At 48.0% G+C, this 14416-nt stretch overlaps 1 protein-coding gene across 15 annotated transcripts in view; it reads left to right on the forward strand.

Moving 5' to 3' along the window:
• The window catches only part of plekha6 (pleckstrin homology domain containing, family A member 6), a 331150-nt gene that overhangs the window by 147766 nt on the left and 168968 nt on the right, over positions 1-14416 (forward strand). The window contains exon 1 of one of the 15 annotated variants that reach the window (XM_080209816.1): positions 9714-9874. The exons of the other annotated variants lie outside the window; for them this stretch is intronic. The gene's annotated coding sequence lies outside the window, so the exon portion shown is untranslated. Of the gene's footprint in view, positions 1-9713; positions 9875-14416 lie in introns of those variants that run through there. 15 annotated transcript variants of the gene reach the window in all.

Consider the following 14416-nt stretch of genomic DNA (forward strand, 5'->3'; position numbering starts at 1 on the left):
GTCTGTATGGAGTCTGTAAGTTCTCCCCGTGTCTGCATGGGTTTCCTCCAGCTTCGTCTCACAGTCCAAAGATGTGTGGGTTAGGTGGGTGGCCATTCTAAATTGCCATTAGCGTCAAAGGGTTTAGCAGGGTAAATACGTTGAGTTAAAGGGATAGGCCAGAGTGGGATTGTGGCCGGTGCAGGTTTGATGGGCCACAAGGCCTCTTTTTGCACTGTAGGGGTTTTATGCTCTCACCAGGAAGTGGGCAAGCTTGGCAGGCCCTTGCCCCACAGAAAAGGAAGAGATGGTGGGGTTGGCTAAGGCTCCAGGAGAAACACTGATGATGATATTGGTAGCAGAGACTGAGGTCTCTGTAGAGCAGTTCATTCAGTCCTACTCCCCTGCTCCACCCCAGATTCCTGCTGGCTTCTCCCAAAAGCCCATCCTGTTTCCTTTTGATTTGATTGATAGTGTCCACTTCCACCACCACCCTCCATAGCAAGATCCAGATCATCAGCTGCCTCTCTTCCAGTGGCCAAGTTGGACAGCGGAAAGATCTTTTGGTTGAACATCTCATCCCAAGAGTAACACTCCAAGAATCTGGCACAGCCTCAGTGTAGCGTTGAAGTTATCGGAGCCCAAGAACACAACAATTAGGAGTGTGAGTGGACTACACATTCCAGCAAGCCTACTCCGCCATGCAGTCCAATCAAGACCGATCTTGGGCTACAACTCATAGAATCCCTACAGGCACAAAAGGAGGCCATTCAGCCCATCAAGCCTGCACTGACCACAATCCCACCCAGGCCCTACCTTTGTAACCTCACATATTTACCCTGTTAACCCCCCCTGACACCAACGGGCAATTTATCATGGCCAATCGACCTAACCCAGACATCTTTGGAGTGCGGGAGGAAACCTGAGCACCTGGAGGAAACCCATGCAGACATGGGGAGGACATGCAAACTACATACAGACAGTGACCTGAGGCCGGAATTGAACCCGGGTCCCTGGTGCTGTGAGGCAGCTATGCTAACCATTGTGCTACTGCGCCGCCCTAACTGCAGCAAGACTTCATTATTTTCCTACTCCCATCCTCGTGCTGTAAGGCTTGAACCCATGGTCATTCCTGTTAACCCAAGGTATTAAGGGATATGGTGTAGCAGACAGTATATGGGGTTAGACCGCAGATCAGCTATGATCTTACTAAATGGTGAAACAGGCTCGAAGGGGTAAATAACTTGCGTCTGTCCCTATGTATTGCTCTGCTTCAGATGGGGAGGACGCTGGCATAAACTTAAAAAGTGCTGGAAATACTCAGTAGGTTAGGCAGCATCTGTGGAGAGAGAAACAGAGTTAATGGGGGAAATCTTACCAAAAAAATGGCAGAGTGTTATTTCCAGCGAGGAGACCGTTCCTCTCCAGATCTTACAACACTCTGCCATCAGGGGACGCGCGTTTCAATGCCAACATCCCCCACTCCTCTGTCCGCTCCCAGCCCACAACCAAATCTAAATGAATCACCCACCCTCACTTCCCCATGACGCCCCCACTGGGACCCCCACAGGTTGGCACCGCCAGGTTGGCACGGGTATGTGTATTCAAATAGGCCCCAGAGTGTGACAACTAGGAGATTTTTCCAGTAACTTCATTGCAGTGTTAATGTAAGTCTACTTGTGATACTAATAAATAAACTTAAAACTTACCCTTTTAGCCCCAAGAGCTATATCTAATTTCTTCTTGAAATCGCACAACGTTTTGGCCTCAACTACATTCTGTGGTAGTGAATTTCATACATTCACCACCCTTCGGGTGAAGAAATTTTTCCTCACCTCTGTCCTAAAACGATTACCCCATATCCTCAAACTATTACCCAGCACGGTGGCACAGTGATGAGCACTGCTGCCTCACAGTGCCAGGGACCCGAGTTCAATTCTGGCCTCGGGTGACTGGCTGGGTGAAATTTGCACATTCTCCTCATGTCTGCTCGGGCTTCCTCCGGACACTCCGGTTTCCTCCCACATCTCTTCCCAAAGATGCGCGAGTTAGCTTGATTGATCTTGCTAAATTGCCCCTTAGTGTCAGGGGGATTAGGAGGGTAAGTACGTGGGGTTATGGGGATGGGACCTGGGTAGTCGGCACAGGCTCGATGGGCCAAATGGCCTCCTTCTGCACTGTAGATTCTAGTTCTGGACTCCCCCCACCATTGGGAACATTCTTTGTGAATCTACCCTGTCTAATCCTCTCAGAATCTTACATGAATGATTATGAATGGTGAAGGTTGAGGGATAAATTTTAATCGGGAAACCAGAAAGGAACTCACTCCCCTGCTCAGTTTCGCAAGAATGGTTTTGGGATTTGATAAGGGATTGAGTGGTAGCTCCAGCTAATGTAACAGAGAAGGGGGTTGTTGTTTGCTGACCAGAGTTTATGGAGCCTTTCTTGGCTGGTCTGGCTCCCTGGCACTGCTTCCTAGATTGTGTTGAAACTGCAGACTCAGTAGAAAGGCAGATTTGGATTGCATCTTGAGGCGATTAATCGGATCCCGAACTTCTGTCAAGATTACAACACACAGCTGTTTTGAGAGCTTGCCCAATGTAAAACAAACAGCCTTCAGGATAAGGGCCAGTCACATAGTTTCTAACGGAGCTGAGGTTAGAATGGAGAGGGAAAAAAAACAACCTAAAGTTAGAATGATAGCTGGATGATGGAAAAAGCCGGTCTCCACTGAAAATCCCAGGTGTTCATGGTGGAGTGGTCAACATCTGAGAAGCAGAAAGATAGATTAGTGTTAGGTTGATGGGTGTGGTGTACGTTCGCTGTCTCTCATAGAAACATAGAAGATAGGAGTAGGAGAAGGCCATTTGGCCCTTCGAGCCTGCACCACCATTCGTTACGGTCATGGCTGATCGTCCAACTCAATAGCCTAATCCTACTTTCTCCCCATAACCTTTGATCCCGAGTGCGTTAACTAGCCACCTCTTCAGTATTTTGGCATCAGCTACTTCCTGTGGTAATGAATTCCACAGGCTCACCACTCTTTGGGTGAAGAAATGTTTCCAGATCTCCATCCTAAATGGTCTACCCCGAATCCTCAGCTATACCCCTGGTTCTGGATTTCCCCTACCACCAGGAACATCCTCCCTGCATCCACCCTGTCTAGTCCTATTGGAATTTTATCAGTCTAAATGTGATCCCCCCCCCCCACCATTCATCTGAACTCCAGCGAAAGCAATCCTAACCTAGTCAATCTCTCCTCGTACATCAGTCCCCGGAATCAGCCTGGTAAACCTTTGTTGCACTGCCTTGGAGCAAGAACATCCTTCCTCAGAAAAGGAGACCAAAACTACACACAATATTCTAGCTGCGGCCTCACCAAGGCCCTCAATAATTGTAACAACTCTGACTTCCTTCTCATTTTCACCGATTTCCATAATTATTCTGAACGAAAGAGGCTTGATCGAGGAAATCCTGGCAGGCATCCCATCTCGTAATGATGTCGAGGTGATTGATATGTTCACAGTAATGGGACCTCAACAGAGCAGGGACTACTGATTGCAGCCAAGGACCTTCTATCTATCTGTGTGCTTACAAAACAAGGTTTTTTTTCTTGCGGTGATATCTCTTTGAAAATTTCTCTCGAAGCTGGATAAGCATCAAAAAGAGTCGATGATATCAGCATTGCCTTGAGCAACCGGAGTTTGCAGTGGTCAAAGCAAGCAAAGTTTTTATTTACTGCAATGAGTTCCTTATCCTTAACTGGCCAGAACTCAGAATTTGCGTTGGGTGCAGATAGGAGATGGAGTGCACAAGCTTCTAAAAATTGGTTCTTGGAATGAGGGGTGTTGCGAGCATTTATTGCCCATTCCTCCTCGTTCAGACAAGGTGGTGGTGGGCTGCTGGTTGATGCGTTTGAAACTCGGCTAGTCCTTGTGCTGTTCCTTCCATCCCATCACTTTGCTCAAGAGTGTGACTCAGTGATGGCGATGAGGGGCTGGAAGTAAAAGTTCGATTCAGATTTGAAGGAAAACCTGGATGGCGTTCCCAGGATTTCCTTGATCAGGCCGCTTTCATTCAGAATAATTATGGAAATTGGTGAAAATGAGAAGGAAATCAGAGTTGTTGCAGTTATTGAGGGCCTTGGTGAGGCCCAGGCCCTCTCCGCTGCTCTATTTCTGTAACACCATACACTTTTCACAGCTCATCCCACTGTGGAATGGAAGTGGGAAAAGACTGAAGTGAGCTTTGATTTAAACTCAGTGAGATGTAATAAGTGCAGTAACATTAATGAAAGCATCACTCTGAGACTTGTGCTAAAAAGGTCTCTTGAAATTACTGTGGATCTCAAAATTCCTGCCCCCCTCCGATATTCTGCATTTGATCAGATTGTAAGTTTGAGCTGGAACTGTGTACTGATTCTTATTGTGGAGGCGACAAGCTAAAAATAAAGCCCCCTGCCCTTAGATTAGAGAGGTGCGGTCAGTTTGTCAAGACACCAGCCAGTTAATTAGGAGTTTTCTTCCTTTGGATTTTGGTTCTGGATAATGCCACAGAGTCTGGTGGGGAAACCAGCTGCAACCTTAGAGCTTTCTCTCCGCTCGTTCACTGGCATTATAGTGACTCGCTGCTTCGTTAGGGTCTGAGTGTGGCGTCCTCCATGTGGCTCCAATCACTGATCGGGCCAAAGATCTTTTTGCGAGCAGGGTCATTGAAATCCAGTCTTTTGTACATTCCAGGAAGTTAGTGAAGGAGGAGTATAAAAGGGTCGTTTACAGTGAGGAACTTTCAGTACTGACATTGGGTTTCAATGCAAATTAAAGTGTTTTTAATCTTCTTCCCTTGTATTTGAAGACTGTATAATTCAAGCTTGTGTACACACACACACACACAGACACTCATGTATAGACGCACACACACGTTCTCACTCATTTGCTCACATTCACACATATATATACAAACATGCACATTCTCTCACACACAAATACACAGTCTCACACATGCATACACACACACACACACACACACACACACACACACAAATATGCACACTGTGCAATTGCATACACACACACACACTCAGACCCACACATACACACTCGTGTACACCCACACACACTTATAGCCACACACACACACACACACATACACACACACTCATATACACACACACACTCATATATAACAGACACACAAACTCATATACACACACATACATATATATCGCATACACACACTCATACTCACACGTACACACACACACACGTACTCATATTCACACACACTCTCATATACCCACACATACACACTCACACCCACACACACACTCTATATATACACATGTTCATATACCCACACATATGCACACACACACACATACTCATACACACTGACATGCTCATATGCATGCACACACACACATACTCTCACTCATTTGCTCACATTCACACACAATGTCTCACAACCTCTCACTCACACCCCACACACACTCATATGCACACACACACATACAAACACACACACACACACTCATATATGGACACATGCACACACAATCATACCTACACACACACACATATATACACAAATACTCACTCTTTCACACATGCATACACACACACATACACACAGAAACACATATACAGAAATATGCACACTGTCTTGCAATTGCATACACACATACTCAGTCTTGCATGTACACGCATACCTATATACACACTTGTGCGCAAACACATTCACACTCACACACTTGCTCACATGCACTCTGGGCAGGATTTTATGGCCTTGCTCATCCTGAAACCATGAAATCCCGCCCGAGGTCAACAGAGCTTTCCACAGTCTGCCCCTTGCCCGCTCCCGATTCCCTCGGCAGGCAGGGTGGTAACATTCCAACACCTCTCTCTCTCACCCACATACAAACAGCCAAATGAGATCTAATATTGGAGTGAGAGTGCAAATTAGAAAAGAAAAGGTCCTTAGCTTGTGGCGTTTCTGGCAAAGACATCATTGCTCATCCCCGGTTGTCGTTAAGTAAGGCAGTTATGAGCCTTCTGTTGCGAGGCAGCTATGAGCCAACCACAATGATGTGGGACCCAACTCAGCTCGAGGCCACAGCGTGTAAGGATGGACAGTTTATGAGCTTGGGTCACTGTCTGCTCTCCCTGTGTCCACGTGGATTTCGTCCAGGTGCTCCGGTTTCCTTCCACATTGCAAAGATGTGCGAATTAGGTGGATTGGCCATGATAAATTGTCTCTCAGTGTCAGGGGGATTAGCAGGGTAGATATGTGGAGTTATGGGGATAGGATTGTGGTTGGTTTCGGCTCGATGGACTGATTGGACTCCTTCTGCACTGTAAGGATTCTATGAACAGGATAGAGAAGTGAGAGACTCCTTGCACCCCAAATACTATTTGTCTAGTTTCTCCCAAATATTGGGAGTGATTCTCCCAAAAGTGCTGAATTGGTGGGAAAACTGTTCTAGATCAGTGCAGATTCAGACCTGAATCTCCGCACTCTGTACACTGCGGAGGTCCCACTCATGAATCTCATTAAAAACCAGGGGAGGTGGTGCCTATTCGCGCCAGAATCTGACAGTTCTGGAACTCTGCACGTGCGCAGTGGCCCCGATCTGTCAGTCTCCCCATTTGCTGGCCAGCCCGGGACCCCTGCAGTGCTGCCCCTCCAGCCCCCCCCATCCTTCCCACGGCCCAATCGCAGTCCCCACAACAATCCCTGACCCCCTCCCGCCCCAGAAAGCCCTGATGTCCAGCTTACCGCCCCCAGCAGTGGTGATCCCCTATCCCCCTCATTCCCAGCAGACTCCCCCCCCCCCCCCCCCCCCCCCCACCATGACCCATCCCTGTTTGGGGGGGGTAGGAACACCCATGCCCTGGCAGACACACCCCAATTGCTGCCATCCCTCCAGCCCAGACCAATTGCCATGCAGAGTAGCAGAGGCACCCCCCCCCCCTCACTAATCGCCCCTGGGCCCCACCCACTTCCCAATCCCCAATGGGCAGTGCAAGGTGTCCCCTGGGCATGGGCAATGCCAGCGGGCATAGGCTGGCACTGCCAGGGTGCCCATGCCCAGGAGGCAGTCCCCCTCCCCACTGCCCAACCCCCTGGAGGGCCACGATTGTCCCCCCTCCCCCCTTTATTCCAGCGGGGTCTCTCTCTAGTTTCCCGAATGTGGGGAGCTAATCTGAACCCGCCAGAATGAAGTACTCCTGGCAGAGTGGGAGATTCAGTCGGGACCTGAAAGTTCTCGATAATGAACTGCTAAACATATCTAAAACACATTTAAAACAGATACAAATTACTTACCTGCCTTCCCGCCAGTTTCCAGAGTGGTCTGAGCGGCGACTGTTCACCAGCTTGGGAGATGCACATGTTCCTGGCGCGTGTGTGAATCCCGGTACAAGGCCAACGGTGCGCATCTTTCACCTCGACCCACCAGAAAAGTTGCGGGTCGTGGTGGGAGAATCGCGGCCATTGTCTCTGACATTCTGTGCCCTCTGATTTTCTTAGACTTAGAAATCCTACAGTACAGAAAGAAGCCATTTGGCCCATCGAGCCTGCGCCGACCACAATCCCACCCAGGCCCTACCCCCATACCCCTACATATTTTACCCACTAACCCCTCTAACTGAAACATCTCAGGACACTAAGGGGCAATTTTAGCACGGCCAATCAACCTAACCCGCACGTTTCTGGACTGTGGGAGGAAACTGGAGCACCCGGAGGAAACTTTCCTCATGGAGCCAACTCTAACCCAAGATTCTTGACTTAAGGCTCCCTCCATCTATTTTTATTTCTGTTACCATCAGGACCCTTTGAGCTCAGCCCTATCCTTTAGCTGATTTTTTTTTTGTCCCTTGGGGAACCGTTTCTCTTTCTCCGTGGGTCAACGTGGGGATTAAAACCGAGAGCCGAGTGAAGGATCCTCTGCAAAAAAAAAACGCCTTCTCTTCTTCTGGTGCAGATTTGTACTGACGACCTTGCCACGACCCTGCTTTAATCCAATAGCGTCCTGTGAAGAAGGCTAAATATTTATCTTTTGAAATTGGCCCCGAGCACAGACTTTGTCATTTCTCATTGAGGATCATGGAGTCTGGATGTTAATTTGGAATGATTTCCTTCCGACATTCTGGCACCTTTCTCGGATGCTTCCCGTCCGGGGACACCCCTCTGCTCATCTTCGAAATGCACATCTTTTACGTCCATCTGAGAGGGCAGCTGGGACCCTCGGTTTGATGTCTGGACTGCAAGACATTTGCTGGAATTTTATCGCCCACAGAATCGGGCGAGGGGCGGGCAACGGAGACGTCCGTCCACCTCGAGGGCGGTCTCTTACGGTTTCGAGACGAGCGAGGCTGTAAAATCCCGCCCGTCGTGTCACAGTGTGCTTTTCAAGTTGACGCCAGTAATCCCTTGACCCTACTTTAATATTTGCAGTGCGGCTCTCTCAATAGTTATGTCAATAACTTGGCTGTCCGGCCTCACAATAAGGGCGTCAGCAACGCCCAATACTTCAGTTCAGAGAAAGGAATGTGCCCCTGATTGGAGGGCGGAGAAAATTGTGGGTGGAGGGAGTTTTAGAAACATTCTTTCCTGGAATGTGGGTGTCATTGGGCAAGGTCAATACTCATTGCCTATCCCTAATTGCCCCTTGAACTGAGTGGCTCGCTGGGCCACCTCAGAAGGCAAGTTAAAAATTGCTGTGGGTCTGGAGCCACCTGTAGGCCAGACAGGGTAAGGATGGTCAATTTCCTTCCCTAAAGAACAGTAACAAGCCAGGTAGATTTTTCCAACTATCAGCAATGATTTTATGATCATCGGTACCAAGTCTAAATTTATATTCCCTAAGTGGGCTTAAATTCCACCAGCTGCCGTGGCAAGATTTGAACTCGAGTCTTCAGAATATTAGCATGAGCCCCAGGATTATTCATCCAGTGACATTACCTCTACACCACCATCTCCTCTAATGCCTGGGTGGCACAGTGGTTAGCTTTGCTGCCTCACAGGGACCCGGGTTCAATTCCGGCCTTGGGGGGAGTTTGCACATTCTCTCTGTGTCTGCATGGGCTTTCCTCCGCGTGCTCCAGTTTCCTCCCACACACCAAAGACGTGCAGGGTAGGTTGATTGGCCGTGCTAATTTGCCTCTTAGTATCAGAAGATGTATAGGTTAGGGGGATTAGCGGGGTGAATACGTGGTGTTATGAGGATTGAATCTGGGTTGGACGCTCGGTCGGAGAGTTGGTATAGACTCGATGGGCTGAATGGTCTGCTTTAGGGATTCTATGACGAGTTGCACAAGGGAGCAGGAATGCAGATGTGGGCCGTGTCTCCTCCAAATAACGGTACCTCCGGGAGCGCAGCATCCCCTCGGTGCTGGGGAGTGCTGATAAGGTGCGTGGGTTCACTGAGCACAGGATCCTGAGTCTGAGGCCAGCGCGCTGCTGACTTGAGATTTATAAAGAGGGGGACAGAAAAACAAGCAAACTCTGAACCAGAAAGTGGTTTGGGCGAATAGCAGCGACACCTCAGGTACATGAGTGAAAAATTCCACGCCCAGAATTTGTGCAACATTTACATCCCCGGGAGGAATGTTTTGACGTTTCAGTATCGTACCATTCACAGCTCCAGCCTCTCTCACTGATGAGGCATGCCTTAGTTATTCTAAGCAAGGAATTCAAGTAAGCAGATGTTTTTCATAAGCGACCAGTGTTACAACACGGTTGTTTTTCTTTTCCGTGACTAAGGGCAGATTTGTTTTCTGAGTAACCTATTCTGCCAGGAGGAGATTAGACAGATTGTGCTGTCCTCCTGTCCCTCCCTTCTGTCTGTTTGTAGCAGCCTTCATTTCTCGTAAGCATCAGACTGGGATGAGCTGCGGTGAGTAGAAAGATTCTCCAGCCTCAGTATCTCTTGTCTGCCTCTCTGGTGTTGGACAGTGTTTATCATTTTGTCCTCCTTGGTGGAGCTTAGTTTCTTTGCTTCTTTGGAAGTGCCCCGAGCGTTGGCGACCCGCAGAGTCGCAATTATACCAGCTGGGAGGGGGACAAATGGAGCTGGCACCCGGAGTGTAGTCAGACAGATGGACCATTGGTGTGAGCTTGGCTGACTTGAGTGTGACACGCAATCTGCCGCTTTCTATTTCCCTTCCATTTTCCTAGCCACTCATTTAAACGTGTTTATAAATCCCACTGGGTGTGCAGGGAGCCTGAATGCAACACTTGCAACTCCACCAGATTTCTCGGAAAACCTTTGCACAAACACCAGTTGGTTAGAGATAATGTTTCCCAGACTGAGAAACTGCTGCTCTGCCAAAGGTGATGGTGATTCAGGGATAATGTTAAACTGAGAGACCCCCAAGTGGGCATAAGAGGTCCTTTGACCCTGGGTGGGATTTTTCAGCCGCGCTTGCCCCAAGACTAGAAAACCCCGCTTGAGGTCAACAGACCTTTGCATGATCCGTGTCCCGCCCGCTATGATCCCCGTGGCAGATGGGACAGGAAAATTCTGCCCCCTGTGTGACACACAGAGGGTGTTTTACCCATTGCCCTGACAATATCTATCCTTCAAGCAACACTTAAAAACCTTTGATCCGTTTATCTGATTATCATCTTGCTGTTTGTGGGAGCTTGCTGTGTGCGAATTGACTGCCTCATTTTCTACATTGAAACGGTTGCTACCCTTCAAAAACTACTTGGTTCTAAAGCATTTTGTGATATTCTGAGGTATTGAAAGGCATTATATTAATGTATAAAAGCAAATTATTGAGGATGCCGGAATCTGAAACCGAAAGAGAAAATGCTGGAAAACCTCAGCAGGTCTGGCAGCATCTGTAAGGAGAGAAAAGAGCTGAGGTTTCGAGTCCAGATGACCCTTTGCCAGAGCTTTTACAAAGGGTCATCTGTATTCAACACGTTAGCTCTTTTCTCTCTTTACAGATGCTGCCAGACCTGCTGAGATTTTCCAGCATTTTCTCTTTTGGTGTTATATTAATGTACATGGTCTTTTTGTGAAGGCGATATGGTGGCTCAGTGTTGCTGCCTCACAACGCCAGGGACCCAGGTTCAAATCCAGCCAGTCTGTGTGGAGTCTGCAAGTTCTCACCATGCCTGTGTGGGTTTCCTCTGATTGCTCCAGTTTCCTCCCACAGATGTGCTGGTCAGGTGAATTGGCCGTGCTAAATTCTCCCTCATTGTTCCAAACAGGTGCTGGAGTGTGGCGACTCGGGGATTTTCACAGTAATTTCATTGCAGTGTTAATGTAAGTCTACTTGTGACACCAATAAGTAAACTTTGAAAACTTTACATCGGTTCCAGTCAAGTTCTCATCTTTGTTTTCAAATCCCGCTATGACCTCTCTATCTCTGTAATCTCCACAATCCTTCCAAGATATCTGTGCATCTCAAGTTCTGGCCCCTGGATTAATTGCTGCAATTTTGGTGGCCTTGCCTTCGGTTGCCTGGGCCTTAAGCACGGAATCTCTACAGTGCAGAAGGAGGCCATTTGGCCCATCTAGTCTGCCTCTCTGGTGTTGAGCAATGTTTATTGCTTTATCCTTTTTGATGGTGCTCAGTTTCCTTAGTTTCTGGATGTGCCTGGAGTGTCGATGACCCATGGAGCTTTGGATTTCCTCTGAGTGCTCCGGTTTCCTCCCACCGTCTAAAGATGTGCAGGTTAGATGGATTGGCCCTGGGAAATGTATGGGGTTACAGAGCAAGGGAGAGGACCTGGGTATGATACTCTGTCAGAGAGTCAGTGCAGACTCTAATAGAGTTGCGACAGACCAAATGGCCTCTTTTGCACTGTAGGGATTCTATGATTCTGTCAACTGGAGCACCCTGAGAAATCCTGCACAGACACAGGGAAAAAGTGCAAAGTCTGCACGCAGACAGCCACCCAAGGCCAGAATCGGACCCAGGTCCCTGACGCTGTGAGGTAGCAGTGCCAATCATTGTGCCACCTCAGCACTTGCTTTCTTCCAGTCTGTTCTGTTGGATACAAGAGTTTTTATCTATTGAAGATTGAGTAATCTCCTTGGCCAGATTTGTCTTTCAACCAGGGCTCTCAAAACAGACTCAATCATCTCACTGCCATTATTGGCATCAAGCTGTGCAGAAATTGACCTCCTTTTTAATTAACAAGCGGCAGTTACTGTGTTTTCAAAGGGTAACCTAATTAATTGTAAAGCACTTTGAGATCTCTTGAAGGTGTGATGAGAGGTCCCATGTGAGTGCCTGCACCGCCTGCCCGCTACAGAGGCAAACAGACCAGGAGCTCCCATGTTCAATTGTCATCATTGTGATGAACTAGCAGCTTAAGGAGAAACAGTTGACCTCAGTGAACTTCATTGAATATAGAATCACAGGACCCCTACAGTACAGAAAGAGGCCATTCGGCCCATCGAGTCTACACCGACCACAGGCCCTACTTCCATATCCCTACACGTTTACCCACCAGTCCTTCTAACACTGCCGCCTCACAGCTCCAGCGACTTGGGTTCGATTCCGGCTTGCGTCACTGTGCGGAGTTTGCACGTTCTCCCCATGTCTGCGTGGGTTTACTGCGGGTGCTCCGGTGTTGTCCCACAGCCCGAAAGACGCGCTGGTTAGGGTGCATTGGCCGTGCTAAATTCTCCCTCAGTGTACCCGAACAGGTGCCGGAGTGTGGCGACTAGGGGATTTTCACAGTAAATTCATTGCAGTGTTAATGTAAGCCTACTTGTGACACTAATAAATGAACAAAACAATAAACAAAGCACATATATCAAAGTATTCGTGGACAAATGTTCATACGTATGTGTCTATGATATAAATTCATTCATACGTACACACAGATGTGGGAAATGGCAGAGATGCAGGATATCATCGCTGTGCTGGCATGACTATCTGCTCTTTAACTGCGATGATGGTTTTGATATCATGTTGAGTTAATTGTTGGCAGGTCTCTCTGTTTTTGCTACATAGCAAAGTGCGGGCAAATGGTGTGATGCAATGTGCTGCTCTCAGACTGCGCCTATCAGTCTTCAATCTCCACTGGGGTCACAGAAACTAAGAAATTAACCCTGAATGGTGGTCGTAGCCACCGGCAAAGTAATTGTCAGCAGTTAGTAAGTAGAATGCAGGCCCCGACATCCTCAAAGAGATTGAGCTCGCAGTGAGGAAAGTATCGTGGACTCAAATAGATATGAGAAATACGCTTTGGCTTCTTCCGATGAACATATTTGCTTACTTATTGCTAGTAGCTATTCCCAGAAGGAAAGATCAGCTCTCACGCTCTGTCTCATACAAGCCTCACACATCCACTATAACTCACTGCAATCGCTCTGTGACGTCCATCAATCGTCAATGCCTAGGTTGACTGCTCTTTCTGCTGCCTTCCACTTTTCCTCTGGAAGAAATCTTTGTAGTTTTTCAGCTTTGATCAATTGTCCAGAAAACTGACATTCTCTTTTCTGGTTGTTGCCATTTAGTGTTGTTTTGCTCTTGCGATTTCGTGTTCCTCTTTGAGGCGACACGGTGACACAGTGGTTAAAGTGCTGCCTCAAAGCGCCAGTGACCCAGGTTCGATTCCTGGCTTGGCTCTGTGTGGAGTTTGCACATTCTTGCCGTGTCTGCATGAGCTTCCTCCGGGAGCTCTGGGTTTCCCCTCACAGTCCAAAAGACGTGTGGGTTAGGTTGATTGGCCATGCTAAATTGACCCTAGTGTCAGGGGGATTAGCAGCGTAGATAAATGGAAATAGGGCCTGGCTGGGATTGTGGTCAGGATGGATTTGATGGGCTGAATGGCCTCCTTGTAGGGATTGTATAACCTATTACTCTTTACTTGTCTGCACGTGGAATTTTTAGCATATGTCTTCACATCCACATTTCAAAGGCCTCTATTTATAGATCTTTACTGATTTACCATTATTATAGACGCACTGTGCAGTGTGAAACAGACTGTTCGGAGAAGAACCACGTTTAAGTCCCTCGCTCTGCTGTAATAAGAGGCCGCAGCTGACTTGACAACGTCCAGTGTTATCCCAAATTATTGGTGGGGATTAGAAATAAGATCCACCAGAGTTCCTGATTGTAGCGAAGGAGAAAGATAAAGGCCAGAATTTTCCAGCCGTTCACATCCCGCCACTGCGGCAAGCGAGGGTGGTGGACATCCAAATGTCCGTTCACTGCAGCAGGACCGGAGAATCCCGCTGGAATGTACAGCCAGAAAATTTCAGCCAAAGAAAGGTGTGTCTGTGAGTGAGAGTGATGGAGGCAAGGCCAGGGTGTGTGTCACGAGTGGGAGAGCTAGCTGACACACTTCAGACAGCTAGAAAACATTTATTGTTTCTTGTACGTTTATAGTACACAGGTGGCATGGTAGCACAGTGGTTAGTACTGCTGCTTCACAGTGCCAGGGACCCAGGTTCGATTCCCAGCTTGGG

This window comes from Carcharhinus amblyrhynchos, chromosome 22, assembly GCF_965287045.1.
Source record: "Carcharhinus amblyrhynchos chromosome 22, sCarAmb.v2.hapA, whole genome shotgun sequence".
NCBI lineage: Eukaryota > Metazoa > Chordata > Chondrichthyes > Carcharhiniformes > Carcharhinidae > Carcharhinus > Carcharhinus amblyrhynchos.